Below are 14,841 nucleotides of genomic sequence, written 5' to 3' on the forward strand. Positions count from 1 at the left end.
TACTGTTACCTGCCAGACGCGACACTGAAAACTCCCTGGGTTTAGGCTATGCTTCAAGAAACTCAGCAGATCTGTGAAGTTTTAACTCCTGTCTTTTATGTTTTCGCAATTTAATTCATTAAAGCATGCTACTGAGAAAATTCACAGCACTGTGAGAACACAAGTAACCCTAACAGATGAAATCTGGCCCCAGTGAACAGAGCACAGGGACAGTGTGATGGAAGATCTGCCACTCAACTCAGGGCAACCCCTGACCTTTCTATCAAATCAGAACAAGCTTCCCCTTCAAGTGCCATCCCTCCAGGCCTTCTTCCATCAGGGCAGTTCACATGTCAGCTGTAGCAATTTGCTAGTAATTTGTTTCTCAATTATTTCATACTTCAAGCAAATCATATATATGAAATTAAAATTAATATTTTCTCACATTTCACATTTGGCTTTCTGCTGGTTCTACGCGTTGATTCCATTTTCTAGCTCCAGCGGCACAGCTCAGTGTCTGGGCTCCCCCATGCAGAAGGTTGCCCAGGGGAGCAGACCAGGCTTCCACGTACAGCCACCCGACAGTGGTCTCACCTTCACCTTCAGGGCATGTTCGTGTAAATGCTGGCATACAAAGAAACTGGTTTCATTTTGTAGATCAGCCTGCATGTAAAAATATGCATATTTGAGATTACGAGCAAGGTTAAGCAAGCATATTATACATAAAATGCTGGGTTTATTGTGAACTGTATGGGAACTTAACCCTAGAGTGCTCTAAAGCCTTCTGTTAACTTCCCTCCGTGGTGTGCATTTAATACACGAAATATTCACTGATATCCCACTGCTTTGGAGAAGCATCATTTATTTTAAAAGGCTTCTCCAACAACTGTGTTAGAAGTGCATACCTTGAGACAGATTCGAACCATAATTAAAAAATCTTTCTAAGACTGGCAAGACCTTAGACATTGCTAAGAGACTAGATAACACCATCATTTCGTTCATTACTAATTTACTTAAGCTTTCTCTAAGCGTTACTAACTATTAATATGCTTTGTGTGCTGAGTTCTGTGTAATGCTCTGGCTATTATAATGAACAACTGCATTAGTAAGAAGGCAGCTGGTGTGGAAACTTCTCACATTCACTTACAACCTAAAGCACGGGTCCTTACAGGCACCTCTAATGTTACAACGAGAGCAGTATGATTGACATTAACAAGCCCATGCACATAATTAAATATCCAAGTATATGTTAGCTGCAGGCAGGATACAGTGAGGCTTGGACTACGCTTAACTTCCAGTGAGCCAAAGGTTTGATACTCTTCACCTCACCGACATAAATTAGCTTGTGAAGCACTTCATTTTTAGCGCACTTCAAATCAATAGAATTCTTTCCAGTAATTTCACTGGGCCCTGTATCAATAATGTAACCTTTCACCAGTACTGCAGTAATTTAATCTAGAAATTGTTTCCCCAAAACTTGATAATGATTTAAGGTACAATCAGTTACAATTTTTTTGAAACATGATAAATAATAGCTCAAAGGCAGACATTTCTAAAATTAGTTGTTAGGCTTCACCGAGGCTGTCACGAAACCCAGAAAGCTTGTTCTCTTTGCTGTATTGCACCATATAGTCGGTTTCAAAACAACCTGTATTTATTTGCTTGGTCTTTTTCTATAAGAAAACTAACAAATTATTTAATATGTTATTAAATTAGATGTCACCTGCTCTTTGAGTGAGAAGAAAAGATCAAGTTCTGTCTAGTCAGAGGCATAAACTCAATCAAGTATTAATAGCTGAATTACTTCCAGCAATAAGATTCTAAGGCCAAGCAAAATGTCCAAGGTCACTACACTCCAGATGGTACACTAATATATTTACAGGACTGATGCCTCCTGGCATTTTCAATTTCTTATGTTGGGTTGGTTTTGGAACCAATCAAATTGAGGAGCTGGCAGCTGCAGTTTGCCCACAAAATTAAATTTAAAGGATTATAACTCCAGTTTTAAGCAGTGATTTGACTGTATTGATGTGAAGCCACTATTCTCAGCTCTTGGTTTTCACTGAATGATGACCACAGCATATCATAAATTCAATCGCGACAAAACAAACTGGTTGTCTGTAGAGATTTTTTTTTTTTTTTCATGTTCAGAGTCATTGATTTAAGCCTTTGCTAACAGAATCAACAATCAGGAAGATAACAAAAGGACCATACATGAAGTAACTGCTTCTGATATGGGTGCCTGAAATATCCTGCACTCCTCCACACTAAGGGAATTTTAAATGACAAGGTTTTTTCATATGGGCAATTATGTTCAAGCAATGCATATACACACACGATTATACATACTGATGTTCCCACCTACAGGTGTGGAATATGCAAACACAAACTTACAACTATATACCAGATTTTTGGCACTTGTGCACAAGCAAATTCACTCTAACTGCTGGACCAGAATCCTAAGGACCTTTTGCCAATACTGCCAAAAATTTCCTAGAAGCCTGCCAGTCAGAGATCACAGTGCCCGGCTTTGCATCCATGCAGGCAAAGCCTACCTACAACAGCAGCGTGTTCTGGGAGGCACAGACACCTATCCCAACGGTAGCCTGAGAAGCCTGCTCAGACTAAAGGTGATTTGTGTAGCACAAAGAGCTCAGAGGGGCTCTAGGGTATTCTACCCTATAGGATACTATCATGAGCTAGCAAGAAGAGGAAAAAAAAGCAAAGAAAAAAAATAATAAAAAAAACCCAATGTTCAGAACTGAGTGTTGGAAGATGAAAGATGCATCCTCGAGTTTTGTTACTCAAGCTGAGCAGTGTAGCCCAGTTTATATATATATATATTTTAGGTGTATGTAAAATTGTATGTACATATATATATTTAAATACATGCTACTGTCAAATTTTAAGTTGGAAAAACACTATTGTCAACTTATTCCTTAGGCAGTAAATCCTGCAGGTTGCTTATCTTTAAGCACCTAGCTCTTTGGGTCTTAAGTCTGCGGTTTCAGTTGTTTATAAGACAGCAAGCACAGGAAGGCAGCGACAGACTGTCAGGCAACATGACTTTAGAAGTAAAAGATACAGAGCAAGAACTTTACTCTCTGTGCTGTCACAGCCTTTCCAACAGGCACCTGAAGGCTCCAGTGATGATCTCTACCGAGAAGTCCTGTGCTTTGGGAAATCCTCAGCCCTTCAACAAGTTTCTGAGATACGTTTGGGAACCAAAGCAGCAAACTCCTTCAAGGCAAATTTGCTTTACCCACTGGCATCTTTCAGAGCAACCACTACAACTCCTGTGTGGATATGCCATCAAGTCGTTCCAGAAGATTTACCAGTAAACCAAGTAAAATGCAATTTAAAACTTCCAGTTCCTCCAGGTTACTCTATATGGGTTTTACACTAAAATATGGACAATCAATATAGTCTTCTTCCTATCCATCCTTCCAGTAACCTTACTATAAGTACCCATACTTTGCCACATTTGTCCAAGTCACTGTGCGTCTCACCTCCCTGGCTTATGACGGAGGCTTCTGACCTCCATCAGTCCCAGTTTAAATCTTTTTTACTGCACTAGCAAATCTGTGACCAAAGTTGGTTTTCCCTCTAAATTTTTTATCTTGATGAAACCCTTAACTATTGCAGTATGATATTGATGATCTAAATATTCCAACCTTCATAAATAAGTTATCAAGAGTGTTCTATTTATATTTCCATGTATGTATACACAAATACACAGAGTTAAAAACAGAAATTACTTTTAAGGTTTGTGTCACATTAAATGTACTACAGCTCCTGAAGAAGAACTAAAAAAAAAATAGAAAAAGAATATCTTTAAAAGTACATGTGCTCAAGGTACTGGTTAAATCAGGATCCACAGCATACCTGGATGGAGCTGGTGCAAAGAAAATGGAGGCATCAAGATCTTTTCTTTCAGAAAAGGCTGCCAAGATCTGGGAGAGGGGTCTGCACTGAGCAGCCGGCATTGGGCAGTTTACTCTAGGTACCTTCAGACAATAAGCACCCACACTCTGAGGAGAAAAATACCAGTAATTTTTCAATTGGACTTTTTAGTATTGGACAGAAAACGAAGCACACAATGATTCTTAAATTATTTAACTGAGGAATAATTCCCATACTTACAGAAATTAAACCTTCAGTAATGATGTCTCTCCAACCTCTTGCTTTCGAAGCAGGAAAAGGAAAGCAAAGATCAGAGCGATCTGCTGAAAACAGACGACTCAAAATGTTATTAAATAATATATGACTTCTCTTGTCAGAAATCTCTCTAAGATCACCTCAGGAGAAACAGACAGTGTACACAATCGAAGATGCGCCATTTGTTTTTACCTCAGAACGTGACCCAAATAGCGACATGCGCACCCCCAACCCAGGAGCCCCGGCGGGTTTTGGGGGGAAGGCAGGCACTCTGCGGCCGAGGTGGCGGCCACGTCACTGCCACGCGCTCCCCGTGCCGGTCAGGGCGAAGCCTTCCCAAGCAGCAAGTTCAGGACCCTGAGGCACTTTAAATGCTTTAGTTACTCACGTTTTACTTTTTCCCCTGCGGCAAGAGCAACAGGCACATCAAAGCAGGTAACATCTCTCTTTCAGAGCAGAGTTATAAAACAAACAATTCGGAAATGGTTATGGTCTTGGAGATTAAAAAATCTGGGATGACAAATTAATTCCTCAAAGTGATAAAGTGACATGTTTTCACAATTTCTTTGTAGTGAAGATCAGGATGCATAAACCTGACAAGGCTTGAGCATCAGCAGCACTTATATAAGACTGCGATATGTCTTGGCCCATTTGTATAAACAGCTCTCATGGAAATACCTGTTTTGAAATGCAGAAAACCAAAATTCAGCTACCTTCTACTTGCAGCTGCAGCACTCTTAATTCCCGAATTCAATCTGAAAGTGAAATATAATCAGCAACTATTCCAAAGAGAAGTATTGATTATATTTGTAAGGCCTTTAAATACAGCACTCATTTAAGAACTCAAATGCTTTCTTCAAGGATGTGTAGTATTGAGCTTCATTTTTTCCCAAATTAAAAATAAAAAGCTATATTGCCCAAGGGTGAGTGGACACAGGGATTTTACTAAGATTTGAGGTCTCCATCTAACACACACTGTTGTAGCTGGATTAATATAAGGATGCACACAGGGAAGCATCACTGCATGGAACAGATTTCACGATCTCCACATAGGAAAAGCTGAGGAATAACAACTGGAAAAGAGGAGATCAGGAATGTTTCTTTCCAAACAAGGGGTGGGGCACCAGACATTCAAACAGGGAAATATTCTTGACCAACTTGATTAATGATGGCACTTCTCTGTTCAGACCTGTGTATAATCCATGAACTTCCAGTGCGATGTTGAGATGTTCAAAACAGCTCTGCTAGATCTATCAAAAGCCTTTGAAACATGAAAGGCCTATCAGCCTACCCTTCTCACCACAGTATCTGAGGACTCATACCCACAAAAGTCACATTTTATATGTGCAGAGGAAGCGTTTGCGTCCACCCGCACAACATTAAGGAGCATGGCTCAGAGTAGAGGATAAAGGTCAGAAAAAAATCACTAAATAATATATATTAAAACAACGAATAAATCTGGAGAAATTACAGAACCTTCGACAAGAACAGATAAAATGGCATCAAAGAAGTGTTCCTTTGCATTTTCCTGTAAATTATTCACCACTGATGCATACTCAAGCCAAGGGTCCTTGTCATGCCGGTACCATAGGAGTCTTTTGTCCATCCTAGTCAAATGTAAGAAAGCAACTGAAAGGAAGCCTTCAAAATTTGAGGTTGCAAGGCCAATATGCAAGTCTCCATCTCTTTTTCAGCATATCTCCCATATTTCTCAGCTCCTGGCAATGATAGTTTTCCCCACAACAATCACCTGGTACATTACTTTCACTGTGCAACTTGTTCTGCTAATTCTCCATCTCTCACTGCTTTCACAGCGGTCTGAGGTCCGTCCTACCCCAGCTCATACAATTCACATTTTTTTTAATGTAGGTGAAATTCAATAAATATTGTAGCCTAAGTACAACCAGGGCTACAGATTCCAGAGTAAGATCTCTAAAACTCTCCTCAAGTAATGCTATATACAGAGATACAAAATCTCACGGTGCATTCATACTACGAGAGTAGAAACTAACACTGCTCTCTAACGTATTACTGCCTGATAGAAATTTGCAGGAACCAGTATCTCTCGATCCTACCATGTGTATTAAAAGAATCAGCAAGGAAGCATTTAGGCTTTGACAGTTGTTCTTGTTTTTCAGTCCTTGCTTTGTTTCTGGATCGATGGACAGAGAGCTGTAAACGGATTTTTGCAATGCTGTCTTAACACAATTACAGTACACAGAACTGACTGACTGTCTATGGGATAGGCTATTTTGTAAAGGCAAGACCCTGAGAGCAAAATCTGAATCATAGTTTGTGATGTTTGGACAGTAATGCAGAAAGCCAATCACTGTGAACTATCTCTTGGGAATTCAAAATGAACTAGTGCACCACGTTTTTAAGATACTGTGCATTGGTAATGGCTACTGTTTATAGGAAAAAAAAGATTTTAAACTGTATCATGCACTAAAAGTTCACGTTATGCTGCATTTTGTCCTATTACCTTAAAGTGAGTGAGCCAGAAAAAAATAAGTTAATATGATGTGATATTTCATAATACACTAACAACATTGTAAAAGAAAATGAAGCTTGTTCCAAAGTGTTCCACATTGTTGATTTTTTTTTTTTTTTTTCCCTAAAGAAAATCGGAAGGACCAGAGTCACACACTGGTAATGAAACTTTCAGCATTCAGATATACAAGAAACAAATGCTTTGTCATGAGTAATGAAGGGCTATTTTGAATTTTTAAGCCTTCAGGAGGTCTTTATCAGATGACAACGTAATACTAGAAGTTATTTATACATATATAGGTATATGTAATCCTACATATAAGCAAAAAATGAAAGTATATAAATTAACAGGAATTTCAGAGATAATGCTACCAAACTGATTTGAGAACTTATAAAACAGAAGTCAGTTGGTATTGTGACTCAGTGAGTTTTTTGAATAAAATAACCTTTCTGTTTAAAAAATATGCTTTATCTCCACCTACACGACTATGTGACACAAACACGGAATGGAGGATAAACTTATTTTAAAAGGACAAAGTGTGTATAATCCTACCTCAGAGGATTTGCCCAAAGCTGAAACACCGTATCCCGCAGTAAACATTTATTTCTTGCGTATCAGAAAGCTGGTTTCATTAAGAGTCAGTAAATTTGGTTCTTTAGTTTGAAATTAATAATAGCTATACATTCGTAAGCTTTTCAGTGACTCCGTATTTGAATAGCTGACATTCTTCGTGTCCATTCTTTAGCAAGTGACAACCAGTTATTAAAGCACGTACAAGTGTTCTGTCTCCCATTTTTATTTTGAGGACATAAAAAGCTATGCAACAATGACAGCACTTAAGATTCTTAATAACTAGGTTTTGCTCAAATGCTTATTTTTCCTTAAGATAAGAAGGAGAAAATCATAAAAGTATCATCTTAATTGTAAAAATATGACAGAACAATCTCTATTTAGGGTTGGGGTCTGGGGGGAGATGGGCTATTTTCTTTCTTACAGAGCACTGTAGGGCTCAGAGTAATTATTTTATTCAGATTTAGAGAAGTCATTTTAAAAAAGAGAAGACATCTATCTCTATACATTAGCTGACCTTCACATTACCTAGAAATATTTCCTTATAAGTGCAGAGTATATGGGAAAGCTAAAGCTCTAGGCCCCTTCCCCAGGGAAATCTAAAGGGGGAGCAAGGGTGCAATGTATGAAGGAAAGCCATTGTGCCCTGTACCACAGGAGGACAGGTGCTTTTGGGCAGTTATCTTAACAGAGCTGAGAAGTAGAAATAACTGCTCTTAGAGAACCACAAGCACTCTTCCGATCACAGTCATAGAGAAAGGACACCTGCAGACTGTGGCTGTACGCAGGCTCTCACAGTCTACGCGCACGCTGGACGTTAGCTGCGCTTCTCATCTCGCGCGACTGGAACGCGAAAGATGTCAGCACGAGAGGAAAGATCGGCCCTTCACAAGTCTCCTGAAGAACTGCACTGGATGCAGCTTGCAGGCTGCATCCTGGGCGAGACAAATCGAGTAAAACAGCTTGAAAAAAATTACACAGGATTTACAGGCATCGTTTAGGCTCTCACATAGACTCCTATCACACAATCCTTGCACGACTGCGAGTTCAACTATCTTTTGCCCCAATTTATGTATGAAAAACAGAAGTCCAATAAACAGGACAATTCTCGGCTGTGACAGAATTTCTGCTTTTAACTTTCACTCAAACGATCCTCAGCCTGTATCGAGCCCCTCACTCTGGGAGGCAGAATGTCTCCATGCGCGGTTTTAGAAAGAGGAGCTGTGATGCTTTCAGGAACTCTCTTTGCACAGGGTGATGGAGAAGCCAGAATAAATGATGCATTTTTAGTAGGTTACTGAAACTGCTTTTACTGTGTGTTTTGGCTATTGGCCCTATGTACCAATGACCTCATAGCCTAGTTTTCCCAAAATGCTCGTGGGGAAGCATTTCATCTATCACTTTATTTTTATAGCAGCCTTCAGGTTAAAGCACCTTGAGGCAGCCTACAATATTAAACAAAACAAAATGTCAAAGCATATAAAGCAAGCTAAAAATTCAGTCTGAGAAATAACATAAGCTTGCTGTCTAATTCCAGGAGGCTTAACTATATGGGTAATGAATTTCTTTGATGAAAGCATGAAATTTAATATGACTGAGAGCCAGAAGAGGTCATCTAACTTGTATTGTCAAGGGTCTTTCCGAGTGTAAAGAAACAGTTGTCAGTGAAAGGGAAAGAAACCTATAGTAATGGGTACAATGACTGGCCTTGAGAAAGTTCACAAGAAATTACAGTAACAGTTCTCAGGAATCCTTTTGTTCTCCATGATAAAAACTTCTCCTATTTGAAAACTCCATGCCCCTTTGGCAAGTTGAAATAGCAAGCCCTACTGATTATACAGCTCTTAGTTAAGAGCAATTTTGTTGATGTCTTTTCGATAATTTATCTTTTATTATAATGTTAAGCTCACTCGCCAAGTGCGTACGCTATACAAGTGGTGCACTTCTGTTGTTGCAGTCCATTACACAACTCTGGATTTGATTTTTGTGTATCGCATGTTCAGTTGGAAAAACAACCAACCAAACCACACACACCTTTATTCTGTTCCTGTCAGCCTGAGCAGATAGATAATACAACTCTTCCCGCAGTTACTTGTCATTTCTCTAGAAATGACAAAGTGGGCATTCATACAACAGATCCAGACTATATATATTACTGCTAGAAATAATCTTCAGTGTAATCCATACTGCTAAACCCAGCAGGTCTTCTAGCTTCTAAGACGTTTTGATTTGAATCCAATGAATTAACAGAGCCCATAATCAGCTTTCTGCCTTGTATTAGTTTAAGCCGTCTATATGTACTTCTCTAATCTTATTGTGCTTTGCTGTGCCAGAGTCCCAGGCGTGGGTTCTCCTTCACCAAACTGACAACACTGGGAACACGTGCTAGGGGAGCTCTTGCATCCTGAAGGGAAGGAGGGCTGCTCACAGTTCTTCCTCCTCCTCATGTCTGCTATCCCCAAGGACTCATTCTCATATTTGAAAAATAAGGGCTCTCTTCTAACAAGATGCTGACAGAGATGGCTTCTTACCTCCAAGCCTAACATAAATAAAAACTGACATTTTATTTTCTGGACAACTCATCACTTCTGTTCAGCTGAAGACACACAGGAAAAGATGAACAGCAAAAATGTCCAGCTGGCTTACTTTTGACGTCTGCTATGCTTCCTGAGTGCAAACTCTAGGGGACCTGCAAATACTTGACCATAAATGATGAGTAACCTATTAAGGAACTGAATCCACCCATATAGAATTTCAAGTGCACAGAATACAGGCTGCAAAAACACTGCACATATACGAGGTGCATATGCAAGCATCGTGTCGCTTCATGCCACGCACTGCTCCAATGTCTGAGCTCTTCAACACAGAAACTTCAGCCAGCACAGCAAGATCACAATGGGAGCCCGTGAGTCAACTGTCACAGAAAGAGTGAATTATAATGAAATTCCTCATAATGTCAAACTTTTTAGATTTTTCCATACTCTAAGGGAAAGATCTTTTAAAGCGAGTCTGCCCTTTTAGATTTGTTAGTACTCCCCCTGTGTACTCTGAATTTCTACACAAATCAGCTGCATTCATTTCCCGTATCTGACACACTGACTTTACGCAGGATCATAAAGTTTACCAGATTTTGTATTTTATGGAGTCAATAAACTGTGGTAGGCACAGAAATCTCATTATACATATATAAATAAATAAATGAAATTATGTAAAGAGCCCTTTCTCAGTTTGATCTAAACCACGAACTTGCCTGCATTCAAAGTACAGCAACAGTACAACATGCTGATGCGCCCAGGAAATCCCACCAGATTCTCCTAAGATAACCAAAAGTTAGAAACTCTTTAAAAGGCAACAGCACACAACACATGGGCCTAAAAGATATTCCTAGGCCCTTGAAAAAGTCAAGTCTAACTCTATGGGGGAAGGTTTCCCCACAAGATTCAAACTTCTGTCCGACAGATTCTTCCTAATTTCCACAGCACGTGACACATAAAAGATGCCATTTTACTCAAAGATGTGCATGTCAAGGTATTAACTATTGATTCTGGATATTGGCTGCAGAAATAATCTTTCAGAACCACAGTACCTACAGGAAGTTATTTCTGCAATTAGAAATTGTGTAAAAAATGTTTTTAAAATGTTATAAAGTAACAGCAAGTATGGAAATGGTGTGCCTTTGTGGGGATCTCATTTTAAATAAGATTCTGAGCAACTATACCCAGACTCTTGTTATTTCAGTTTTACAGATAGCAAATCCTCTGCTGTTCTCACTGCGCATCCCTAGCTGGCTGTGAATGTATTATGCTGCCCACTGCTCCCAGCTCAGCTCAGCTCTGACTGGGTCAGTGCTGCGTTTCTCACTTCATTCCAGAAGTTGTATATCAGATCACCACAATTTATTCTAAACGCTATTTAATTACATTAGAATTTTATTGCCAACCAGAAAAGAACTACAAATCATAAGGTTACCATGCAGCAGAACTTAGGAAAACAAATGTATTTAGTGTAAGCCACACCTAATCTATCACATCCTATCACAAGTATAAGACAATGTTATTAGGCACTAAGGAAGATCTGTGCTTTCAACTCTCTCAGACACACACACGAAACAGATCTAAAATTACTAATCAGCAGAAATGATCAAAGGACTCACAATCTTTTTGCATAGCTATAACAGGAGCCAAAACAGCACTTTGGTGCATTTTTGACTCATTTTAATCCCAAACTCTTAATCACTAGACAATAACCATGCAGTTGAAAGCTGCAGTATGAAAGTACAGTTTTATATCCATCCTTTGAAGCAAGACATGGAAAATTAACACAGATAATACTTCAGCGTCAAAGTGAAGACTTTTTTTAGTTTGCTCTTGCAGGTGCTGTCAACAAAACAGACAATAATATAGTATTTAGGCTTCACTAGGACTACAAGTGACAACAAGCTGTACAGCAATTGCCTGCTACACTCACTTTCTAACAATTTGTACTTTCTTCCATACTCTAATTTAGAACTGCTATAAAGCCTGTCATATTTGATGGGAAATGGCATGAAGCTGCAATATCAGCAGCTTACATCATGAAATGGGATGCTGTTTCGCTGAGGGCCGCTTTCCCTACCAGCTTGAGTTTCTTTCCTCTTCCGTTTCAAAGCTTCTTTCTCTTTTCTCTTTGCCTTCAGCTCCCAAGCAAAAGTAGGAGATAACTTGGGAATGGTGCTTACCTGACACATATTTTCTTTTTCTGAAAAGGAAAGGAACAATTTACAGTATGTGGGAGATTTTCAGACATAACCTTTCCCTGTTCTGTTTCTGAACGACTATCACACATGCAATCATACACACATTATGTTATTACAAGATCTTCCAGGGTAAAAAGACATTGTATAGGAGAAAATGCTTCCACATATTAACCAAGGCAAAAGTAATTATCTGAATTCCAAAGAAGTTTTTGCACCAGTAGATATGCATATGCCATTACTGTATATACAAATTATACATGCAAATGAGTTGTGATTATTTCCACGCACAATTATCCCACCTGCACCTGCAAGCATGATTATTTGCATACACGAATTAAGTTGGTGTACAGTTTTTGTTTGCTTTTTTTAAAAATACACGGTCCCTGTTTATTTACATTGCAGTCTAGACCCAACATTTTGATTTTAATTACTAGCATACCCGCAGCATAACGGCAATAAAACACTACCCCGTGTAACTGGCCTGTCTGTGCTTCCTTCCAGAAACGTAACAACAGAACAGCAGTGAAAAACTGAAAGAGCAAACGAGACACTGAGTCATAGCAGCTATGCCAAACACTTAAACGTGCAAACAAAGTGTTAAACATGGGTGAAATGGAGCATTTACTCCTGCTAAAAGCTAGGAAATAGTCAGAAACACACCCAGTATCTCTCTGATTCGTATATAAGGCAGCTAGGGACCAGTGGCTTTGACCAGTGCCCAGCAAGGGCGCTCCACACACCTATGTAGCCCCGCTCCCCGAGTGGGAAGCACGTTCTGCTCGTCTCAGGCATCTCTCATGGCCTTTATCTTTCAGAAACACTATTCATCTTTTCTCGTTTCTCCAGAATTACGGCTACATATACAATACTAGAGAATGGATATACTATGGTTATTCAAGAATTAATTCTATGAGCTTACATATAGTGCTAAAGTAAATAATTACAGTGCTCTTCCTTTTTCTAAGTAACTAACTCAGTCATTACTTGCAACAGAAATAATGATTTGTGGAAATCAGACTCACATAGTCACTAGTTTATTATGAAACAGTTTATTTTTCACTCGCAATGTTGCTTACGGAATTGAAGAAAAACCCCTACAGTACAATAAACAGACTATAAACCATTGCAGCAGAGCCTGGATCCGCAGTTCATTAGAAATAAAAACTCAGTCCCATTAGCTCTCTCCTTGAAGATGCTCGCTCTTTTACACTAACCATATTTAGCAGCAGTTTGCTCCAGCTGACCTTAATTTAATCTATTTTTCACAGAAGGATTGCTTCAGGGTTAAAACATTTTTGTTGCTAACCACTGCATATGTTCTAGTACTTGGCCCTAAAGATCTTATATCTTTCTGAGAACATTTGCTTTGCAAAAACACCGTGGGAGTTATCATTTTTTAAAACATAAGATAATTGATTTGCAATTATCAACAGGGAGAAATACCATTACTTGTGTTTGCTAACCTAATTGTAAAATATATTGTTCTTTTCAAGTCTTAATGCATTGCCTCAAGTGATCACCACTTAGGCACCAACAGGCTAGAGTAAATAGCGTGACAGCAGGAAGTCAGAGAGACAGTATTACCCAGTTCTCGCCGTAATAAATGATGTTCTCTTTCTGACTATTGCTCAGTCCATTAGTGTAATTTCGGGGGGCGGGGGGGTTCCCCCTAGTGGGATGCAGACCAGGTGTCAGCGCTCTGAAGCGGGATCATACTTTGTAACGTCATTTACCTCGCTGGAAATTCTGTGCCATATGCTTGGTAAAATGTGGAGACTGTCTAATTAACGCACAAAGGTCACTTTGCACGCACCCCTGGGTGCGCTCCCACACGCACGTGCGGGCACCCTCGCACACAACGGCCCTGGCTGTAGGAACCATTTCCAACAACAATACTGAGCTGCCTATCAGTCTGCAGCTTGCTCTTCTGATATCCTCCACTGAGCGCTTTGTGATTCTTAATCTGAGAGCTGCAATTTCCTCACAGCTAAAAATCTGTCAGCATCAGCACCGCAGTTAAACTTCAGTACCTGTCTTTGTCACTAACAGAGAACATAAAGAGATTTTTAAAAACAGCAATTAATAGGCCTGAGGGGGGTGGTACATGGGGCACACCCTAAGCTCTATAAAGCCAAAACAGTACCCAGGCTTCTGTAGTCTTTGGAGCAGTTCCCTAGGGCACGCTGCGTATTTATACTGTGCCCTCATTTGATCTGGCAAAGTACGTCATTAAAAAGCAGGAAAATGTCCACTTTATTTGTAGCTTCGAGATTTTTTTCCTCCATTTCCATTCTTTTCTCTTCCAGTCTTCATTTATTATATCAGCTGACACGTTTAATAGATCTTTCTTCCTATTTTTGGTTCCTATGAGGACCATGCGAAGAAAGGTCTCCCGAAGGATCAATTATGAGGTTTTCTTTAATTTTTCTACCCTTTTAACTATTAACAAGATGAGCTAGAAGTCTTAGGCCACACAAATTGTTTAAGCCAGATTCCGATTCAAATTCAGTAAAAATTAAGTTCTAGTGTTTAGTGCCCAGAACTGGAGTTTTCTTGTTCACTGAGAACAATTTTGGTACAGAGTTGGGAAAAAAAAAAAAAAAAAAAAAATTGTTTTTTCCCTTGCAAAGTAGGTTTCCAACTCACCAACAGATAAATGTTTCTATGGCAGATTTCAGGCCATTTTCATACAGCATTTTTTTTAATCCTAAAAAAAATTGCAGAAGTATTTGCTGCAATTCCACCTGTCTGGATACTTCCCCAAAGACAAGTTCTTCATATTTGCATGGATAATCAATATAATATTTTGTGAAGAGATAATTTTGTTTTAAAATCAAATTATTGTGACATCCTAAAATAAATACAGTTACATGATTTATAGGAATCAGAGCTTTATTAAACATGTATA

Source organism: Chlamydotis macqueenii, chromosome 13 (genome assembly GCF_036417535.1).
Source record: "Chlamydotis macqueenii isolate bChlMac1 chromosome 13, bChlMac1.mat, whole genome shotgun sequence".
NCBI lineage: Eukaryota > Metazoa > Chordata > Aves > Otidiformes > Otididae > Chlamydotis > Chlamydotis macqueenii.